The sequence below is a fragment of the Apteryx rowi genome, unplaced genomic scaffold (assembly GCF_003343035.1).
Source record: "Apteryx rowi isolate R43461 unplaced genomic scaffold, aptRow1 scaffold_28, whole genome shotgun sequence".
In the NCBI taxonomy this organism is placed as follows: Eukaryota; Metazoa; Chordata; class Aves; order Apterygiformes; family Apterygidae; genus Apteryx; species Apteryx rowi.
In genome coordinates, this window is record NW_020449196.1 from 4,443,822 (window position 1) to 4,466,252 (window position 22,431).

Sequence of the window (22,431 nt, forward strand, 5' to 3'; positions counted from 1 at the left end):
CTCACCAAATGCTCTGTGGCCTGGAGGACTTTTGCCATGTGGAGAATTTTTGCATTCGTGTCTTTCCGAAGAAGGTAATCCAAACTGTGCTGTGGGGAGCTTCCTGATTCCAGGTGCTCTTAATTTCCACAAAACTCCCAGGGCTCCAACTGCTTGAAAGTCACTGGTCCAAGACACCAAATTTCTCAGCTTTGAAGTCCGATCTCTTGTAATGTGCCAGTGCACCAGAAACAGGAGCTCTAGCCCAGTAGAAGTACTTCTGACACAGTAAATACTTGCTTTTTGCCCTGGAAGTCCTTAAAGTGCGGGGGCTGTGGAAATGGTGCTTTGGGAATGCATGTTTATTGTATCCTGCTGATTCCAAATCCAGTTTACTCCTTTTACTGGTAAAGGAATCGTTTTTTCCTAACTGCAGCCATTGCAAACCAGCCCTGGAGTCAGGCTGGAGCGATGCCTTTTTGGGGATTGTCATTGGTAGCAAAGATTTTGCAGGCCAAATTAGGCCCTCGGAGACCACTGAGCCAATGCAGCTGAGACACCCATGTGTCTCCAGTTGTGATCGACGAGGCCAGGTGTTCCCTGGCTGCCAGAACTTTTGTGGAATACTGCACCATCATGTATGACTAAATAACTACCTAGTATAACTAGTTTGTGTTTATATAGAGTCTGTTGACGCTTGGGGCAAATACACGATTATTACTGATGTGATGTCAGTGATGTCCTATACCAGGTTCCACAAGCTCATTTCCCCCCTTGCTTTGTAAGTTATATTCGGAAAATGTCCTAAGAAAAACTATTCTAGCAGCTACAGCAAACCCTGACTTCCACTCTCAGGCTTCCTAAAGTGGCGGCTGTGCAAAAGGAAATGGTATTTGCTTAGCTGTTGCAGGACTCCTGTACCTCATCTTCATCCCACAAAGCGAATGCTGATGATACTCTCCAGGTCTGCCTTGTCCATCTAGGCCAAATATCAGCAACAGCCATGTCCAGCTGTCAAATGACTTAATTTGATTGGAGGCCCCAGTATGGTGGAGGGTTTAGCTCTCTTTCTAATAGCCATTTTCAAACTCCGTAGACACGTTCCCCACAGCTTCTTCATTCATCTCCTAACAGCTACTGATCTAATTGTTTTGTTAAATTTTGCACACGGTTTGCAGCATCCATTATCTTTTTTACCTTGTCCCTTTTGAATTGCAGGCTCCACACTGACTCGTTCAGGTAGTTCCAGCAGACCTAGAAAGTCAATCTTCATCTCTTCTTGGTACAGTACCATCTACAGAAATCAGAGCATAAACGYAGAGCGAGAAAGGGCAGCAACAACAAGAGCAGAAGAAAGCAGTGTGCCTGGGAGAGGGGTATGAGGAGAAAAAGAGAGAATTTTCTTTGATGTATTCGTTTCCTCTTATTAGTATCCATCTAGTGGTGCTCAGGCTGAGATAGCTGACCTGTCCAAAAGTTAGTGATCCACACACAATCCACTCCCAATAGTGCAAAAGTACAGACATCACAGAATGAAAATAGCAGAAGTCAAGATGAAGGAAGAAACCATGGGCTGCTAGATATGAGTGGGAATAACCTAAGTTCACCCAAGTGGCAGAAGTACTATCTTCGTTTGCGGAGAGTGAAGAAAAAAAAAGTCTTAACAGTCTCATTTTCCCACCTATAAGCACATCTCTTCTGYGTTTGCTATGCTGCTACTGCTAAAGACTGCCCACACTTGAAAGGGCCTGGCAGGCTACGAGGTCAGCCTTGCACAGTTTTCTCTAATTGCGTGGGTCTGGCTGACCTCCTTACTCCGGAGCAAGGAAGGATAACAGCAGACAGAGATGACAGCGGAAAAAGCCTGGCAAAACTTTTTCTGCGCCTGTGGCAGGAGACTGTCTATTATCACAGACCACGATTTCCGTAATATAGACTCTCAAGAAACACTGGCTGTCAGTAGGGTGCTACGTAGGGTGTTTTGGTTGCCAGGCCACCGCCAAGGTGGGAGGCTGGTGTCCTTGCCCTGCTGCAGATGCTCACGTTCAGAGGGGATGGAGTGAAAGCCACAGGGTGTTGGACACAACAATTAATCCAGCCTGCCCAGAGAAGAGGATGGCAAGCTTTGGTCTGCCCCACTCTCTCAGCGTTCACATTCCACGTTAAGGCGTTTGGTTGTTTTCCTATAAAGGCCTATAGCATGGAAAAGGAGGGAAGATGTGTGTGCATCCAGGTATCCATGAACCACTCCTGTTCTCTGCTTGTTCTGTCGCTTCCTTCAGCTGCGGTCCTGGAGGTGTTATACCCCTCGTTTTGTCTCCATTTCTTAATCGAGAGGATGTTTCGTGCGCTGCGGTGTTTTGCTCTGTGGCTGGTGAGATCTGCATGTGAGTGACAGCGATAACTTGGGGCCCTCTGTGAATGCCGTCCTGAAGTGGTGCGGGAGCCCTCAGAAACGCGTGCCCCTCCGCACTCGAGCAGAGCACGTCTCTCAGCTCGCTGGTGGAGCGCTTGGACAACTTTTCCCAGCGGTTTTCTTGAAGTCCTGCCAATTCTGTAAGGACGCGTATTGGGCATTGTTACTAGCTTAAAAGTTTATTTGAATTGCTCCCTGGAGATKGTGCCAGCTTTGTGTTCAGCACTACTGGAAAGAGATGAGACAGAATTTCATGGAGACAGTAAGTCAATATCAGTGTTCATAGGTATTGCTTGGTAATAATGCTTTTTGACAAGCGGATATCAGTTCTCCAGAAACTTAGCTCAAGAAAGCAGAAAATGAAAAGTTGCCACAAGTTTTATTGCCGGTGCTTCATGTATAATCACACAGAATCTGTGCTGCCTTCTTGCTTAACATCTGTGTTCCTGCGGAGATGAAAATCTAATAGATGGACAGCAGTAAAATAAATCACCGGCTCTTAAAACTGTGGAAAATAGTATTGCAGGGAATAATTACTCATAACCACTAAATAGTTCTGTAAAGGGAAAATGTGTCTTTAGGATATATCTATCACGGCTAGAAGAAACTGCAGGATGTGTCCAATGGTTGTATAACTCTACTGGTCTGTGAATCGTGTTGTTAAGGAAGTGCGATGTGACATGAGAAGCCTTGTGGTGGGGCAGCGTGCTATCCATCTCGAGCGACAGGCTTGCTGGAGGTAATACAGTTATTGCACCTGCGTTTTGGGAATCCGGGCTCTAGACGTAGCAACAGGGTCTGAGTCCTCTGTGTTCACTGTCTTTTCATCAGGTTGTCAATGCACTTTTGAGTGTGTAAGGACTGTCCTGTTGGTTTGCCTATCAACTTCTTGCCCTTGTGAGAAAAGAACTAAAATGCCTTCAATTTTTGGAGGATCCACATTGATTGTTATGGGAGCTCCAGATGTTCGACTCATCTGCAGTGATCCTCCCTAAAATGAAGCCTAATTTATGCTGTGTGTGAGAGGCAGCATACTGCAGCTCTCAGAGAGAAAATAGAAAGCCAGGCCGTTGACGCAGAGGAGGATTTATCAGCTCTGTTTCAGATTTGTCGTGTTTGCCTGCCACCCGTAAGCACGTGCAGCCGTCTCGGCCGTTTCGGGACGCCGGTGCCTCCCTTCGCACGCCCTYGGCTCCTCCTCGGAGCCTGCGTTCGCGGCGCTCTTCGTCACCGGGTGCGTATCAGTTAGCAAAACGAAGTTCACGCTGTGCGGAGCTTGCCGAGTTATTCGGGTCCAGCTGATTAAAGCCGGCGGCGATACCAGGCGCTGGCTCCGCTGCTGTGCCGGGACTGCGCAGGGAAACGCGAGTTGTCGGCTGGAGCCGGCCGCCGGGCTCCTGCGACCTCGCGGCCTCGCAGCACGCTCCGTCTCTACCGCCCGCCGTCTCCACACGCGCAGGCACCAGCCGGGCTTAACGGCGCGAGAGCGCGAGCCGGCGGCTCTTGGATGCAATAGTTGGCTTGGCGAGCCTGAGCAGCTTATGCATTTAAAGCTCGAATGGTTACGTCGATAAACTTTGACGTGAGAGGACTGAGGAAGCGTCGGGACCAGATAATCCCGGAAGCGTGGGTTTGGAAGGGATCTCGGGAACCGCTCAGTCCGTCTCCTGCTGGGAGGCGGGATCGGGCGTATCTAGACCATCGCGAGCTGTTGCCTCACCTGACAGAGGGGGAGCAGAAGGGGCTGCACCGTCCCCCTAGCTAGCCTCTTCCAGTGCTCGTAACGAGCAAGCTCTTCCTCAGCGCCAAACGCAAATCTCCCCTGCCGCCAACAGCGCCGGTCATTCCTTGCCCTGCGCCGCGGCCATGGAGAAGGACTGGTTCACTTCTCCACAAAACCATTTACGTGCTGGGAGTTTGCCTGAGCCTTTTCTCCTGCAGACCGAATACAGCCAGTTTGCCAAACCTTTCCTCCTAGGCCGTGTTTCTGGAGCCGCTTGCCATTTCTGTTGTTCTCCTCCGGCCGCTGCGCCAGCCGCGGGCCCCTCTCCCTCCCGCAGCCCCGCGGCGGTCCGGACCCGGCGGCTGCCCGAGGAGCTTTGTCGCGGGGCCGCGTTTCGCCTCCCTACACCAGCTCCTCTGCAAAGACCTGCGCTCGCTCCCGCCGGAGCAGCCGGAGCAGCCGCAACGCGAGCGACGTTTGGGCTGGCACTGCGACCTCCTGGCTCCCCGGCGCCCGCCGGCCCGGCAGCGGGGCCCGGCCCTTTCTGCGGCTGGTGTTAACGCAGCAGGACGGCGTCCCGGCGCCGCGTGGCCGCCAGACGGACCCCGCGGCTCCTCGGAGAGCGAGCGCCTTGTGCCGCGACGAGCCGCCAGCCAGAGCCGCCTCGGGCTGCTCCGCTCTTTGTGCTGCTYGAGCGCGTGGGAACCCTCGCGTGGGAACCCTCGCGTATTTAAATTGCGCCTGTGAGACACTTAACCTRATGTTTGTGCTTGTCAGTAGCTTGGGAGAGCTTTGCCCAGCCCTGCTGCGGAGATCACGTGCGGGTCTCACTGCGCCCGTTTCCCAGAGCAGCCCGTAGGCGACGTGGGAGCCGCTGTCCCGAGCGCACAGGTGCGCGGTCCGGGCACCCGGGAGCTCCCGCCAGTGACGGCGTGCGCGAGGGCTGGAGAAAGCCCTGCTCGAGCAGGACGCGGTGGTAAGAGCGCGATGGGGAAGGCCCCAGGCGCGGACGGGTCTCGGGAGCCGCTCGGCAGCCCTGCAGCGCGCCCCGACCCGTGTTCCCGGCGCAGCGGAGCCGCCGCGGTCCTGCCCCACGGCCCCTGCGTGGCCCGGCCCGCCTTGGCCAGTCCTCGGTCCTTGCCTCGGAGGGCTCGGTGCTCGGCTCCTGGAAGCTGCGGTACGGACTCAGCTGAGAGCTTTTGCCTTCCACTGGCTAAACCCGTAGATGTGCCCTTAAATCTTATGTCAACARTAAAACTTAAAAATATGCATGGCCAGGTAAAGGCTTCATGGAGAATGGAAGCGTGTAGATCRAAAATATTTAACCGTATACCTTCTCATTAGGCTAAATGGTTAATTTATATACACACACACACACACACACGCACACACATTTTTCTTTTACCGAGATCTTCCTAGCTGCCCGTCTTCCGGGGTCCCGTAGCGGTGGCACAGACAGACGATTTAACCTTTGCTGTAGAAGAGCGTCTCGAAGCCGGGCTGTTGGGTGTGCTGCCCAGCGCCGCGCCGTCAGCCCGTCGGACTGCCCCTTGCGCGGGGCTTCCCGGGCACGGAGCTTGCCTGAGGCCGTACCGCGCTTCGCAGCTCTGTTCGTAGTCTGGGTGCTATTAAGTAATCTTTCTTCAGACCGTCGGGGTTCGAGAGTTTGAAATGGGAGTTGTGTGTATGACTGGGGGGGGAAGAGAAGAACAAAGCCTTTGGAATAAACTCATATTCCAATATTTTAAACTTTCCTGATTAAAAAAAAAAAAAAGCTTTACTCCCGGAAAGGTTCAAAAAGAGCTGCACTTCCTTTACCTTTTTGACTTACGAATCCGGCCTCAGTAACCAACAGTCCAAGAATAAAATGTAACTCAAATACTGCATAAAACTACAGCTGGCTGTAAATCACATAATTTAACTTATACTCACATCCCACTGTGCTTCATTTTTCAGGAATACATTATTTTTTGGACTTACATTTACCATTTTGAAGGACTATAGTTTCCAAAAATTAGTATCATGTCCATTTATTACTGTGTGGTGCAATAAAAATGCATTTCAGTTTCTGTATGTGTTGTCTGAAATAGCACATTTATGACTGTTCTAACCTGTATAATCACAATTTGCTGTCTGACTTGAAAGTTATGGTAGGGCAGGGTTTTTTTGTTGTTTTTTTTTAAGGCTAAGGATAGTTGAGGCATGAGATTCATTCACTGTTTTGATGAATGCGTTTGACTCTGGCCTGCGCAGAGATAAAACAACCTTCTTGGACACYGGTTTTGACATTTTAGTTTCCCGTGCCTTTCTTCTGCTTGTATTTGCAGAGACAAACGAAAGAGGCTAAAAGAAAAACTYGCAAAATCTTTGTTGACCCTTCGTAGTGAGGATGCTGGTGGGACCCCATCTCTGGATTTAGGAAATAGCCTGCCTTTAGAAAATAGTTACTCCTGAGCTTTCCAGACGCGGCTCAGGATGAGGTGGGAGCCCCGTCCTGGCTTTGGGAAGCCCTCGAGGTCTGACCCGGCTCTTYGCTGGCGCTCCTGGCCCGCCGGCACACCGGCTCCCCGAGGCAGGGTTATCGCCTGTTCGCGCGGCGCTTGGATGGTAAGTGCTATAAGGTTGCTAGGCTCTCTATTATTTAATTTTTTTAATGAGATTTGAGCTSCACAAGCTGACAGCGAGAACAAGAAGCTCGACAGGATCAGGGAGTCCCTGGGGGCCGACACGGCAGCTATCGCTGACGTCCCTGGGCTCCTGCCGTTTGGTCGGGTTGGTGTGACGTGGGTATGATGGATTTTCTTTACGTGGAAATTACAAATTAAACATATTCAAATTTCTGTCGTAAAAAGCATCTGTTGCTTTTACTTGGGGTAGGCATCAAGGCTAGGTTTTCAAGTGATTTTTTAACATCAAGAAAACTTGTTTCTTTCCGATTGCTTTCAAAACTGCAATTTTTAAAAGTACTGTGTGTTTTTAATGATGTGTTTTGCATGGGGTTATCACAATGTGCACACAAAAAAAATGGAGCTGTTGTAATTAACGTATCAGATTCCTGCTTCTGATGTCATTTAATTTGTTATGTTTATACAGTGCGCAGAGTATTACAGGATGAACTAAAATATCCTGTGTTAAAAAGACCGGGTGAAATTAGCTTCTCCGCATGGGAAGTGCTCTGTACCGCCAGGGTCCCGGCGCCATTCCCGCAGTGGGAGGAGCGGAGCTCCCGGCCTCCCTGGGACTCGGTCCCGGATACGGCCCGAGGGAAAACAGAAATATGCCCATGGCACCTTGAAACGGCGTGCCTCTCGCCCTCGGGGCCTTTGGGTTGGCAATCCTTGCCAGGGGTCTCCGCTCGGACGTGGCACGCTGTGAGAGCTGGGAGCTTCGCTGAAAAGGACCCATGGAAGAGGTCGGTATGGAAAACTTATACGGGCGCYGCTCTGGGCCAGATCTGGAAGAAACTGTTAACTCTGTGAACAAAGTATTGTCTGAGCGCGCTTTTCTGACGCTATATACGAATGAAGCCTTGGGATTTCTTGTGCTCTGGTTCTAATGCAAGGTTTAAAAAGAGGTCTGTCTTAAAATACACGTTTTGCTGTCCAGGCAAAAATGAATGATCTGCATATTTCAGTGGTAATGTTGATGCTCTGGGAGGGCTCCTGCTGCTGGGCTTTCACCAGGCTGCTGTGTTTAGGGTTCAGGCTGCATCTGTCTGGATTTTTCACCTTCCTTCATGGATCCGACTCTATTCATAGTCCTTTCAATAACAGTCCTATATACGTTTTTCACTGCTATTTTCACATTGGCATTTAATCCATCAGCATCTTCAGTTCAGGTCTTGTACTTCTTGCAGGTCCGGGTTTGATTTTAACGCCCCAGCGCAGGCCTTTTGTACTTCCCTGCAGCCCAAGCGGCCGCGTTGGGCCCGGCCCCGCGGCAGCGCGGAGAGGTCGCCCCAGCCCGGCCCGGGAGCCCCGGCGCAGCGTAGGGGGGCGCCGGGCACTGGGGGGCCGGGGCAGGATGCCCTCATTCGCTCTCCAAGTAGCATTTTGCATTTAGGTTTCGCTGACAGGGAGTACCCTGCACCTAAGCAGAAAAAAATAAAATTTGCATGTATGGGGGTTTGCACCAGTTATCTGCAAGAGCTTAAAACCAAAGTAAGTTAAACTGAGCTGCTTAGGTAGGTAAAGCCCAAATGGCTCGGGGCCAGGCGAGGCGTGCAGCCGGAGGCCGGACCGATGACTGAATCTGGGCGTCTCCTGACCCCCAGCTCCCTCCCCGATGGGCCGGTTACAGATCCCAGCGGGCTGCGTGCAAAGGGGCCCTCTCAGGCGTGCTTCCACGCGTGGGGGTGCTCGGCTTCGTTCTGGGGGGAAGAGGATACGTGGAGGCTGCGTGCTGCGTAGGGGCGCCTTGGATGCCCCAGAGGCGTCAAACCGCAGAACGTCATCTCCTAACCGGAGCGCTAGTGCTCCGCTTCCAAAATCCGCAGCATCGGGGTGGCTCCTCCCTGCGGCAGGAGTGGACGCTGCGATGAGCCTGGGGCTGTCGCCGGCACCTGCCACGCCGTGGGGCGCACYGGCAGGCCGGCCCCACGGACACGGCGAGGGGTGAGGTATGGGCTCGGCATCACCTGGAACGAGACATCCTGAAAGCCCCTGCGGGAAGATCCCGGGGGCATCGAGCACCGCAAGGCCTCCGGTGGCATTAATCTCTCACGTCTTCCCGCGGCGTTGGCTCAAGAGGCTTGTTTGTAACGGAGTTGGAGGGTGCCAGTAATCCGTAAAAGAATGACGGACAAGCTCTTATATTGTTATATTTTGCTACCTATCATTTTAATGTCACTTTTAATGTATGAATTATACCCCCATTGTGTGTAATTATATTTCTCCTCCCAACCCTGCTCAAAGAACAATGAAAAGATGGTGCTGTTAATATTAAAAACAGCACATCTCTCTCAAAAAAAGTTAGAGGTCACACCTTATTTCCTAGTGCATGAGGATAGTTAATCAAAAGATGATGGGACTGGAATGAGTCCTGCACGATTTCTTGTGGAATTTAATTAGAAAGGATGTATTAATAGCATCTGTATGTGCAGCTCTATTTTGCCTGGTACTGTGAATAGCCATACCTAGAGCCGGGTTGATGGAAAGCCTGTATCTCTCTTTTTTTCCTCTCTCTTTTCTTTTTATAAAGGAAAATAATGAGCCAAAATCAGTAATAATAATACTTTATAGCAATAAACCCCAGCAGGAATCAACTTCTTATCAGTTCTCCTTAGAGTTTCTCTTTTAGGTCAAGAGATGGTGCTAATCGATGAGGCATTTTGCAAAAGTTCGTGCTCTACTTGTCCCAGTAATGAACCTTCAACCTTTAATTTTCTTAGCAGCACATAGTTCCTCGATGGGAAATTAACCGTGGGGGCCTTTATGTTGGAAAACCAATTATTTATGCTAACTGGGGTGTTCCCACTGCTTTGACTCCAGTTGCAGGTTGCTTGGGCGAGTCCATTCCTGCACTATCCACTTTGTCACTGTGGGATGTGCACTGGTGTGAGAGCAATGCTTTTAAACTAGTTTCTTCCAAAAATTATGTACCGCACTCCGACAGCAAAGACCTTATTCTAGATTCAGATCCGTGGAGTACTGCTRCTGAATGGCACGACGGGAAAATTTTTAAGTAGAGATATAGATAATTTATTGTAACAAAGAGAAGTGGATTTCCCTCCCTTCCCACTCAATATAGACTGAATTTTTTAATATTTCTTTTTATTAATTTTTCTCACAAAAAAAGAAAAAAGTTAATATCCTTGATATATTATAACTTGATTTCAATTATACGATCATAAAGTAGACTGTGTTTCTTAATGAATTAAGAAATGAAGAAGAAATGACTTAATTGAATTCAACATGGCTTGCAAATCGCTTCGTTCAGATGAAAACTGCCACCAAAATGCAAGGTGTTTTCATTGCTGGTTATTTTCTTTGCGGGAGGGAGCGTGGCCTGGCCGTGCTGGGCTCAGAGGAGACCTGGCAGTCGAGCCCTGGCGCTGCACAGCAGCTTTCGAAGTCTATGATAAAAGTCTGGGCTTGGCTTGTTTGTCGTTAGTGGAGAGCAGTTTACAGGCTACAAAACATAACATCCTCCTCTTGAATAGCGTGCAAACAATTTAAGTTTTGATGCGTTTCTGAGGCAAATATGAATTTTGCCTTTGGCTGGGCCAGGAGTTTGCACAGAAGTGTGGAAGCAGCAATTGCAGCCGAAAGCGTGTTCAGAGGTTGCCCACGCACCTCTGTCCAACACAACCGCTTTACCTTGTCCTTCTGCAGCTTTGCCTTATTATTGTGCCTCCAAAAACGTTCCTCTGCTCGGGGCAGCGAATGACCTGAACAGGTCAGGATTTTCGGCGCGCCRTCCTGCACCGCCGGCCCCATGGCCAGCAACAGCCCCCGCTCCGGAGGCGGCGACAGCCGGGCGCTGAGGCCGAAGGGGGCTCACTGCCGAAACGCAGCAGGTTGGAGTGGTCTTGGCCTCCTGGCACTCATACCTGTGCAAAGGAGGAATATCACCAGCAAAGCCCATCGRCGAGGCCGGTTCCTCGCTCCAGTATGGGGCCGCACGGTCACTGAGTGTTTACGGAGCTACGGCCCTGCGCCCGGAGGCAGAAATGAAGCCGAAGCTTTTGCCGAGCTGCATTTTAAAGCGACGGTGCTTCATCGCCAGCGTCYGCATGGTGCCGGCGTGAGGAGGCGAGATTCCCCCGAGCGGCCGCAGCGCGGTGGCTGCCGCGCAGCCGGGCGTCAGCGCCGCGGGAGCCGCGTGCAGGGGCATTGGCACGTGGCCGCTGGGAAGCGGCAGCGCTTGGCCACCTCGGAGCTGGGATTTGCGCTTACCTAGAAAAGAAGCGCGCGTTATGCAAAGGAGGTTTGCTTCGGCCTTTAGATAAAGGCACTCTTTAGTAGGCTTTCAGGCTGTTGTTTTGGGGTGGTGCCTTGTTTTCCTGAAGATTCTTAAATATGGACTTAATGGTAAAATTGTGATCTTACTGTATGTGTGACATATGTAGCATGATCTCTAGTCCTGTCCGGCAAAGACTTAGAAAGTACGCGTGTGAGCAAGGGTAATCCAGGCATTAATTTTTGAACGTGGTCCTTGTGGGATCGCACGAGTCCCCAAGCTGTGGGGTCTGCGGTTAGATCACTGCCTTAGCTGAGCTACACGTGAGATTACATGGAGCCCGGCGACATGCTATCGCCTGAGCACCTACGTGAATAATAAATAACCGCGTGTTCTGCATTCCTGCAGCATGCGGAGCTCTTCCAGCCGGCGGTCCCTGCCGCCTCGCTGCCGGTGGAGGAAGTCTGTCTGCCTTTGCCTTATGTCCTGCCAGATGGTGGTACAAAAATAGCTGGTGCCTAGACCTGAAACGCCGCACTTTGGGGCAACCTCTGCCTGTTCAGGGCTGCGTGTGCAGCTGCAGGAGGCTCGTCTGCCCGAACGCGCCTTTGAAAGGGAGATGGCGTCTTAAACTCTTAAATCTGTCCTTAAAGCCTCGTTATCCCTCGTGCTCCTGTTCACTCCAGCATGGAAACCCAGACCAGGATGGGCCTGGCACAGCGAGGGCGCAGAGCCGCCGTCCTCCGGCTAAACCTTTTATTCTGGACGGGAGTCAGCGGCTGAAGCGCAGCCAGCCGTGGGGACGCACAGACAGACAGCCGTGGGGACGCACAGACAGACAGCCRTGGGGACGCTTGCTGCCGCTGCGCGATGGCCCAGGCGTGTTCGGGCACGGGGGCCGCTGCCGGGGGCCGAGGACGCCCGCAGGTTCTTGCTCGCGGGCTCGTGTGGGCMCTGGGGCTCCAATTCCAGTCATATCTTGCTCTCAGACCAGTTAAAATCTCATCACCTCTCCAGCGGCTGGGCTGGACGGAGCGTGCACCGGGTCAAGAAACGTCTTCTAGCTGCGGCCCCGGGCAGGGAGCGGGCAGCTCGTGAGGAGCAGCGCCCGGGCCGAGCCGGTGAAGAGCGGCTGCAGAAACACAGAACTTGCAGCTTCCTTGCAGCCGGTTTTGCAAACTGTTTTATTCTACGTTTGGGGGCAGGAAAATTAGGCTTTGAAATACGAGTTGTAGATAAGGCTGTGAGGAAGCTTAGGATCACAGCCTTAGGTGAAAATAAAGCTGTAATACATAAAGCATTAAAAAGGTGAAGCATAATGGCAGCCTCCAAAGACTCCCGAACAGCTTCAAGGAAGTCTGCCTTATTGCTGCGATTTCAGCATGAATTATATGACGCGAGGAAAGACCGGCTCCTGAGCGGGGAGAAATGGCTGCGCGGCTGCTTTCTGCCGTCCGCCGCGGGCTCGGCTTTAATCAGCGGGAGCCGCCGCCGGCCGCCGCGCTGTTAATAGCGCTATTGATCGTCCAGCGGCGCTCGCCAGCCTCCGAGCGCTTTGCGGAGTTCGGGGGCCGCCAGAGCGGGGTGGCTCTTCGTTGGCTTTTCCTCGCGGAGCGGTTTCGCTGCCGACCGGACCCCGGGCTCCGCGCTGGCTCCGTCTCGCCCGGGCGGCCCCGCAGCTGAGCAGACGCTGCGCCGGGAGACGCTTGCTCTGACCTCCAGGGTTGCTCTGAAGGTGAAGCTGGCAACGGCGCGGGGCGGAAGCGYGACTCTTCGCGCGGAAGAAGCGCGGGTGCAGCGGAGCTCAGCGGGGCACAGTGCGGCAGAAACCCGGCCGCAGCGAAGGCTTTACTAAACCACCCCGCAGCAGCGCGGGTACGGAGAGGCGTCCCGTTTGTGGCTGTCTCTCGGCGAGCGCGGGAGCGTGTGCTGCCAGGGGCCCCAGCGGTTCTGTCCCGAAACGCTCTGCCCGGCTGGCCACCACCGACAGCAGCTGGAAGCGGCGGGTGCTGCTGAGCCCGGAAGAGGCCCAGGGCAGGGATGGGTGCCGTGGCACGGGCTGGCAGGGGGCCACCTCCTCACGAATAACAACCCCAGGGCTGAACGCAGCGCCAGAAACTTCACCGGGGGCAAGGGACCGCAGCAGAAGGGGGGCAGGGCGGCAGCGGATCCGATCGAGGATCTCCAGTCTCGTGTGGAGCAACACCACGTCCCGTGGCCGTGTCCACGTCACCGCGATTGCACGCACCGCTCCGCTGCGCGTGGCTGCTGTTTGCGAGTTAATTCAGCGTTCCTGGTCCCCGTGGAGCACGTCCCCCTCTCAGCCACAGGCGCTGAGCAGGGAGACCCAGCAAAGCAAGCGCCTTTGGCCATTAAGAGCGATGGCTTTAGATGATGGTGTACCTTGACTTTCAGTAGGTATTCGCAGAAATCTGAACCTGCCCTTGCAGGTGCTGGTAATCCCTGACACAAGGGTTACGTCTCCAAAGGTTTGTTTATCATTTTTGAGGACATTACAGGTGTCCTCTAAAATGGCAGCCAGCCTGGACCAGAGTCCAGCTCATCCAGCCCAGCTCCCTGCGGAGCAGGGCTCACGTAGCTCACGCCAAGGTTTTCTGCAAATGTTGTAAAGCTCTTTTTGTATTTTGAATAGCAAGGTGGACAATAACTCTATTTACAGGGAAATCTTCCCTTTTCAGGAGCGTCATGCTTACCTTTTTCTTATTTGTTGATGCCTATTCCTACAACCCTCTCACAAATGGGTAATTCTTGTTCTGATTTTTTTCTACCGGGGATGTTTTGTTTTCCTGTTGGCTGATGCTGTCTGTTCAGTCTGTGGAGGATTAACCTATGTGCTGTTGCTAGGTGGCCTTAAGCAAAGAAATAACACAGATCATAGACTCTTGCATTCCTACAGTATGTAACTCCCTTGTTCAGCAGGATTTTTCTTTCCTTGTCCCTCTCATGCTTCGCGTTTGTGGCTGTGGAGGTACATATCAGAGGACGCACATGTGATTTGCACAAAAATAATGGTCTAGAGCCCTGTGAAATGTCAGTTTCATTTGATCCGGAAATATTTAATGACTAATTCCTTGCCAGCTCTATATGCTTTTTCATTTCTTGGTTTCTGTCAGTGCCCAAGCCTCCTCCATAATTTTCAGTTTTTCTTCCTTATTTGGGGTCTCAGGCTTGTCGGGGAAGCATGGCACACCATCGGCCCGCCAGGGCAGCCCGCGAGCAGGGGCCGCYGGCCGGGGCCACGGTCGCGGTGGTGAGTGGCGGGGCTGCAGCGCAGGGCCTGGCTGGGCATGCGGGGGCACCTGGAATCGTGCTGCCGGCTCCAGGCACCTCTTTGTGCCAGCGCAAACCAAGCCGTAGAGCCTTCCCAAGATGCACGTAGCAGTTATCGTCTCCGTTTTATAAGTGGTGAAACTGAGTCAGGGAGATCTGAGTGCCTCACTTTCACCGCCACGTATGCTCAAATAAGCAATTTTTCTATGTTGTTGCACTAAGCACGGATGCAGAGCTTGAGTCTCATGCCACGGCCCTGAAGTCATGCAATGTTCAGTAAAAACCCGGTCGAACTTCTGTCTCTGTGTCCAGCTTCTGTGTCTCCTGGCGTTGCTCCGGTCCTTCGTGTCCTGCTTGCATGGACCTATCTGCCCCCAGCTAAGAACAGTGCAATGGCTTTGGAGCACGGTTTCCTAGGGAAGCAGGATTTTGCAGCCCTCTTCGCTACGTACGTACCTGTATTTTGAAACCGTTTGAGAGGCAGACACCTCAAAGACACCGAGTTTCCTGAAGGCAGGCAGGCGCCTCGCCGCAGCCAGGCCTGGTGGGGAGCGGAAGCAGCACCCGGAGGTCGGTGCCGGAAAACTTCCCCCGTCTGCAGGTCCACAGCAGGCCATTAAAACAAACCCGTTGTGCTTGTCTGGGAAAGCTCACCATTCCAACCTTTTCTTCTGTTGCTGGTCAACTCATTCGCTGTATTGACTGCTGATATGTTGGGATTTACCTTTCTTTTTTCCTTTGACCCGTGCTCCTGTTTGAACTGCTCATGAGCGCTGTTCATCTGCCCCCGCGCGCACGCCTCGGACTCTGATTAGAGCTAAGCAAAGACATCACCCGGAGTATTTAGTGAGTTGGGGTTTAAATTTTTAGAGTTTCTTTCTTTGAGAGTTCATTTTACAGACATTTTCTGAAATTTCTCGTTATTCTGAAATCAGTTGAAATGTCATATGATATTGGACACTTAAATGATGGTTTCCCATGGAGGCTGCGCAGGGTAGGTAACGCCCGGCCGTGCAAATCCCACAGTGCCGCTCCCGGGTCCTGCCGGGGCGCGYGCAGCCGTCTTTTGGGTGGAAACACTCGGGCCTGCAAATATGTATGATACCTGTGCTGTGAACATCTGTCCATTTTGCTCTGAAACGCGTTTGCCATCGATGTTTTGCCCAGGACCGCTCACATCATTTGGGTATTAAGCAGCAGTAGCAAATACAGCGCGGCCACAGGCAGAGCTGCCCCCCTCGTGATTACGAACGCCTTTTTTCGCGCTGCCGCCCCGCGCCCGGGGCTGTTTCCGATGGGCAGGTACGTGGTTGCGTGAGCGACAGGGCTGCGACGGGCTTGCCGTAGACGCGCTTCTCCTCCCCAGCCTTTTGTCTTTCAGGCTGGCCCACGTGTTGCGGCTGGCAGTTTGTAGTAATAAAACAGATCTGTCTGAAATGCCCACAGGGTTTTTTTCTCCTAGCACAGTGGGGGGGGATTTTTTGTATATACAAAGGACTCTGATGTAAAAATACATATTTCTACAAAGCTCTTGYGTCCTTTTTCCTGCCTCTCTCTAGTTCACCCCAGTGTGTCCGCAGCGTCCAGCCTCGTGGACGTCTACGGCAGGCGAGCACGAAGGCGCAGGTGAGGATGGGCGTAGCTGGACGTGGACCTGCGTGCRCGGTGCCGGCACGGTTCAAGGGCTGCCTTGGTGGCGGGAAGGAGCGGAGCTGATTGCAGGGGGGCAGCCGCTCTTGCAGCAGAGGCACCGGGCTGGGATCGGGGGTCAGCGTGTGCCATCACTCCCCCTGACGTGGGCTGCCTTTGCCACCTTCAGCCCGTCACCGAACTTCACCGTGTCTGTGACCTGTTCTCGCAGAGAAAAGGCAAAGGGAAAAATAAAATTATTTTCTTCAGGTTTATCTTCCCTCCCTGCTGTAAAACCTTCTGCCTGACGGTGAGGCAGAAGACACGATGTAGGTCTGCAGGAACATTTGTTCACATGGGACCAGAGCGGGGAGAGGAAAGGCCACGTTTTGTTGCTGCCGAGGTGTCCTCCAAGACGGTTTCTGCACAGTGCAGCCAGGCAGGCAGAAGAGCCGCTGCCTCCGCTCTGCGGCCATGGACAGCTAACTGCTAAAAACACCCCAAAAAGGCGAGCTCACTTGTCAGCCCGGGTCTCRGCAGGACCTGGGCAACTCTGAGCGAAGAGCTCTTTGAGGAGCAGAAGCCTGCCGATACCGTGCATTGCTGAAACAGAAACACCAACGGGTTTGTAAACCTCGTTCAGTTGGACGGTCTTCCGTATCTCCTAAACCTCATCTTTAATCCACTTCTTATAAGGGAGAGGACCGTGTTCATGGCTAAAAATAGGAGAGTATTAAAAACAAAATGGCACTATATACGCTGTAGCTTTCAAAATATTAAGGCTGAGGTTTTGAGAAGGCCTGAATTAGTGGGGAATTCATTTCCGCTGCAAGTCAATAGGAGCTAAGCAATTAACTTCCTTAACTTGCAGCGAAAATACCAGGCTGCATGCCTAATGTCTACGCCAGGGCACTTCAGTAACAACTCAGGCAGAATCGTTGATGTAATCAAAACTTCCAGAAGTTTTTGGCGGCTTGCACTGCATCAGGGATACTTTGCTGTTGGTTAATTAATGGCCACACAGCACTCTGAAAAAGTAAAGCCTGATATAAATGTTACATCTTATTGCTATTGATTGTTCATAAGGGTATGGCTTGAGCAGAGTATGGCAGAATAGATTAACTTTATTAATTATTTATCACCTAGTAACTAGATATTTAATGTATATAGCTATTGTATCTTCTTTGCTGTTTGATTAACATTTTCTTCACATAGAGGAGCAACACTCGCATGCAGTAAAACATCTTATTCAACACGAAATGCAGTGATGGAGCAATCTTACTTGGTGCGGGTCGGTTAATGGTAGGCCCGAGCCTCATCCCGTGCAAAAGGCGAGTGGCTCCGTGCAGCCGCGGCGTCCCGGCGGTGCCGTGGCGTCCCGGCAGTGCCGCGGCGGCTAACATGAACTGCCCGCGCGTGCAGGCAGCCGGCGCCGCGTCCCCAGCAAACCTGCACGCCGCAGGGGTGCCAGCAGAAATCCTCGGCCAATGAAGCAGTGTTTTAAGGGGCTGGCGGTCCGAAAAGAGGAGGGGTAGTTAATCTGTGCCCAAGGCCGGGAGCGGGGCAGCTCTCCRGCTCCCGCTGCAGGACTGGCAAGAGTAAGCGGCTTAAAAAAAAAAGCAGGCGTTGGGAGGGTTGCGTGTGCGTGTGCACAGCGGGGGAGAGGCGAGGGGAGGCTTTTCTGGGACGGCGCTGAGCAACCTCCTCGGTCGCTTTGGACCCAAAGAGGGGGAGTCCACCGCCCCCCGCGCGGAGCGACCCCGCGCCAGCCGGGCCCCCGGGCGCGCAGGGCCATCGGCACCGGCACCTGCTTCGGGCGCCGCTGCGCCCGGGAAGGACCTGTCCGGGAAGTTGTTGGGCTTTTGTAACATAAAAGCCAGCGTGCTATTTAAAACCAAATTTTAGAATCTCTTCTCCAGTTAGAATAAAATACAGTTTGCTTTGAGGGGGAGTGCTTCCAGCCCTGCTTAAAYGGGCATAAATCAACACAGCTGCTTCCGATCAGCGAGTCTGGATAGTGTAAACTGATTCAAGAAAAGCTCCTTCCCTCCACAGCTGCTGTCTGCCCATCGCTGCCACCGAGCCTCCTCTCCCGCCCTGCTCCGGCTCGGCCGCTGCCTTCCCGGCTCCCTCTCCAGCCCGGAGGAGCCCCCAGGCCCTGAGAGACTGGGGTCTCGACTGGGAGACGCGCTGCTCTCGCCCGTGGCACGTCTGCGCGAGGACACACGCGCCTTTCCCCGCAATGGGACGCCCCAGTGAGTCGCCCGGGCCCCTTCCCGGATGGATGGATGGATGGATGGATGAGTGTGGTGCCCGCACATCCCCGGCTGCGGCACAGCGGTCCTGGAGCCGCCGGCGGGCTGCGACGACGGCGTTTGGCAGAGCAGCAACTCGGCCGCATAGAAACACGCGCGGCAGGTCAGTTCTTAAAGCAGTGTTGGTTTATGTATTTTGAGAGTTTGCACTACTGCATCTAAAAATGCACTTTAGGATTAAAAAAAAGAATCCCTACAAATAAATACAAGCAAACCCATCTCTCTTACAGGCCTCTGGCCTCTCCCATTTTGCCTGGCCGCCCATAAGCCTTATCATGTGGCAGAGAGGGATCCTAGTAAGAGAAGAATAAATACTGCTAGTTATAGGATTTTAAGCAGAACATCAGCGGGTCTTGTAATAGGAAAAAATACCATGACCCTTCTAAAAAATCGATGCAGGATGAACGGGACGAAACTAAGAGAGATCCGTGAAAGTGTAGTAAGATTCTATGGAAACTACTTCAAAAACTTACCTAATTTAATAGAGAATGAGATCTTTTCTCAGGGTTTTTAGAATCATCCCACCTTATTCAATAGTAAGGAGATAATTTCCTACTAATTTCTACAGAACTTTTCCACAAGGACAAATATAAAACCCCGAGAATAAAAACTGTATGTTCTTGCATTACCACCTGCTCCCAACCACCAGCTCTTTCAAGTTATCCCAGCAATTCAGAGGGGGGCACCATAAATACCTTAATATTAAAGTAGCAGCTTTCTTTAAAACACCTGGTTTAAAATTGCCCRGGGCCGACCGGTGCAGCCGTGGGGCACAGTAATCAATAGGGCGGCACAGCATGCCGTGTCCTTCTGCGTCATTGCAGAGGAAAATCAGGCGCAGAAAAGAAGCGAGCAGAAACTATTAATTTGGTAGGATGGGACTTGATTTGCGTTTCGGCTTTCTTTTTTTCGGTGCGGCAGGATGGAGCTGGAAGAGGGGCCGCAGCAGGAGCTCGGCCGGTCGTCTGCTGCCGCCAGGTCGGACACGACGCCTCTGCCCGGATGCGGCCTGCAGGTGGGAGACATCAAAATAGCCGTAGTAGAAGACAGCAGGCTAAGGCTAGTGGGGGTGGAAGCGTGCCTGGGAATTACTCTTTTTGTTTGGCTTGCGAGGGGGGGAGAGGCGAAGCGGGCTGCCCCGGAGCGCAGGTCGGCCACCGYGCACGGCTTCGCCTCCTCGCCTCCCCGGGGATTCACGGCTGGAGCGGCGGCCTGCGGGAACGCACGCGCCCCTGCGCCGGCGGTGCTTCCCAGCACGAAATGCCTGGAAGAGCCCGGGCCCTGGCGACGGGCTTTACGATGGCTGCCTGATCCCGGTCTGGCCGTGATCGGACACGGCATTTTTAAGACCTTTTCTGCGGTATCGACGGGTCCAGTTCCCAGCGGGTGAATGAGTTTGCCAAAAGTCTGTCTGCGCGGTAAGGGCCTGCCTGGATCCCGGCAGAGACCAGGCTTCAGCAGCTTTAGAAATGCACCTTATGGCCCTGGAGATGGCCTGGGGCGTCTTGACTGCCGGCTGCAAGGAAAGGCTATGGGCCCCCTATTACTAGTTTTGCTAGTGGTGGTGGTGGTGGTGGTGGTGGTGGTGTTTCCTATGGATACAGAGAAATGTGCTGTCTCTAGAGCGTAATTCTGACCATCTTGTAAACATTACACAGATGCATTACACGGATATTTATTATCATAAAAAGACACAAGGACGCCTCTAGATGTGGGGGACACGAATCACACCTAATGCTGGAGGTCGGTCCATAATACCTTAAATAACCATTCGTAGTCCAAGTGCTAATTATCTGCTAATGGGGTATTAGTTCTCCTTCAGTTATGTAAAAGAGCACAGCATTCAGCCTGAAGAGTGAGTTTAAATTGCTTTATGCTGCCAGAGAGCAAACAGCCCTACAAGTTGCTTCCCTGGTTTTGGGCTGCAGGGCATGGTGCCACTTGCGGAGGTGCTGGTGCTAAAGGGTCATTTAAAGAAAACTTCTTGTCTGGGCTTAGCCGAGCCGGTCGGCTTGAGTCACCCTTGCAGAGCAGGCCAGGGCTGGTGGCTCCCGCGGAGGCCGGTGGCGCGTCAGGCTGCCAGGGAGCCTCCAGCCTCGTCGCAGGCGGCCAGCTGCTCCGCAAGCAGCCGAGCGCCTCGCGTGCGCCGGCTGCGCCTCCCCTGCGCTGCCCCAGACCGAGAACGTCGCGCTCGTTCCTGGGGACGAGTCCTTTGAGAAGCACCTCAGACCCCAGCCCAGTGGAAACGAAAGGAACCCAGAAAACTGGATCACAGAGAGAGACTTGCTCTGAGCTGTGATAAAAACATGAAAACACGATATGTTTTTCTCTTGCATATTGCAAGTTATTAGTAACGGTGCAACACTGTAAGTTATCTTTACAGGAATATTCAGGAGACAAATGTGTAGCATGGAAAACTTAGTCCTAAAGGCGATTTGTCATGAAGTGCTGGTGCTCTGCCTGACTCCCACACCACGTCCTGGGGTGTTTAATTGGAAAAGAAACCAAAAGGAATACTTTTCTCAGTAAACTATGTATAGGGAAAAATATCTGTTTGTGCTTGTAGGGCATCGCATGACCTACGTCTTCAGCCCTGTTATCAGTAGTGGTTATTTTCCTGTAACTACCTGAGGGGGAGGTTGATTCCTCTACAGATGGATATTTTGTGGCATTTCAGCTAAATTCAGCTACAGTGTTTGACGGTATTGTTCTAAAAGGGTTGCTAACTGCACTGCTATCTTGATTTTAGACTATTATATGTCTTTTTTAATGCAAGGAAAAATGATTAATAGAAATAAATGCTCTCCCCAAACTTCCTAGAGCTGCATGAACAGGGATGCCAGTGTCCGGCTGCGCGCTGGTCCTGCGGTTGGGATGGGCTCATCCTTCTGCAGAGTAAAATATGTTTCTCAGTGGAACTTTCCCTAACTCAGCAATTCTTCCTCACGGTAACCTCCGAGAGCGCAAACTCGCRCGCCCGTGCCGAGCTCCCGCCTCTCGGATGAGCTAACTGCTCTTCAGACACGGCGTTTCTCCCCCTGCCACTGCTCTCCGCAGCCCGAATTTCGAGCTGTGTCAGTCCTTCGTCACGACCGAAATGTGGGATGCCYGTTATTTATTTATGTAAAATGTTCCGCGGCATTAACTCAACGCACCATAGAAACCGAGCCGGTATTGTGGCGGGCGCTTTCATCCAGGTTTCCGCCGCGCCGCGGATGCCGCCTGCCTTTGTGCGCGCCGGTCCCCTGTTTATCTTGCCGATGCCTTTGTGGTCCCCGTTGGACATATTTTACTGTAAATAAAGAGCGACGCTGTCTTGCAACTGTATCCGCTGTGACATTTGACTCGCRGCTGAATGAGCGCATTGTGCGACGTGTTTTGGAAACATTATCTTTTTTTTAAGAAATAATCCAGCCCTCGAACAGTTCCTGTGTGCCAGTGCCCTTTCCTTCGCGGATGGGGGCAGCTCAGGTGTTTGCCCGGCYGCCACATGCCCCCGCAAAGAGCAGGGTGCTTTTGGGTCTGCGGGGCCCAATTCGGGTAACGATGCCGGGGCTGCTTGGCCTCTTGCTCTGCACAGAAACCCTTCATCCAAGGTGCCGCACAGCTTTTCCTGGGGCGTTAGCATTTTGTCATGTTTCTCTTAGACATTATGGTGCATCGTGTAATTAGGCCTGTGTGTGTAAGATATTCTTTAATTTAGGGTGATTACTGTTGCTGGCTGTTCCACAATTAAGATTATCTTCTCTGTGCAGCCTGGTTCACCAGACCAGTCCTTTCACTGGCTGCAAATATTCCTCTTTTTGGCTTCAGAAAGTTTAAATCTTAACTGAGGCAGGATTTCTCCAAGTAGCCTTGCTCCACTGGGCACCGAACTCCATCAGACCTCTTTGAAAATCCCAGCTTTAATGAGGTTTTTATTTTTGCTTTTACATAACTGTGCTATTTCTATATAATTTCAGACTGATTTTGAAGCACTTTAAGTCGCATTTACATATAGAGAGAGCAAAAGAAAACCAGGTCGTAACCTGAAGTCAGGCTGCCTGGAAAGCCACTGTCGACACGAAGCTTCGCCCGGGTGAAAGGCAGCTCTCCGTGCGGCGCCCGCCACGGGGATGGCCGCCTCGGCAGGCGCCGGCGCCGCGGGCCCCGCTGCGGCTCCCGGCCGCCCCCGCTCC

At 52.4% G+C, this 22,431-nt stretch overlaps 1 long non-coding RNA gene across 1 annotated transcript; it reads left to right on the forward strand.

Annotated features, from left to right (window-relative positions):
• Positions 1–1,203: 1,203 nt before the first annotated feature.
• LOC112967562 lies at positions 1,204–8,048 on the forward strand. The gene is made up of 3 exons (XR_003254007.1): positions 1,204–1,355; positions 6,446–6,725; positions 7,212–8,048. It is a non-coding gene; the product is annotated as an uncharacterized LOC112967562 (long non-coding RNA).
• Positions 8,049–22,431: the final 14,383 nt, after the last annotated feature.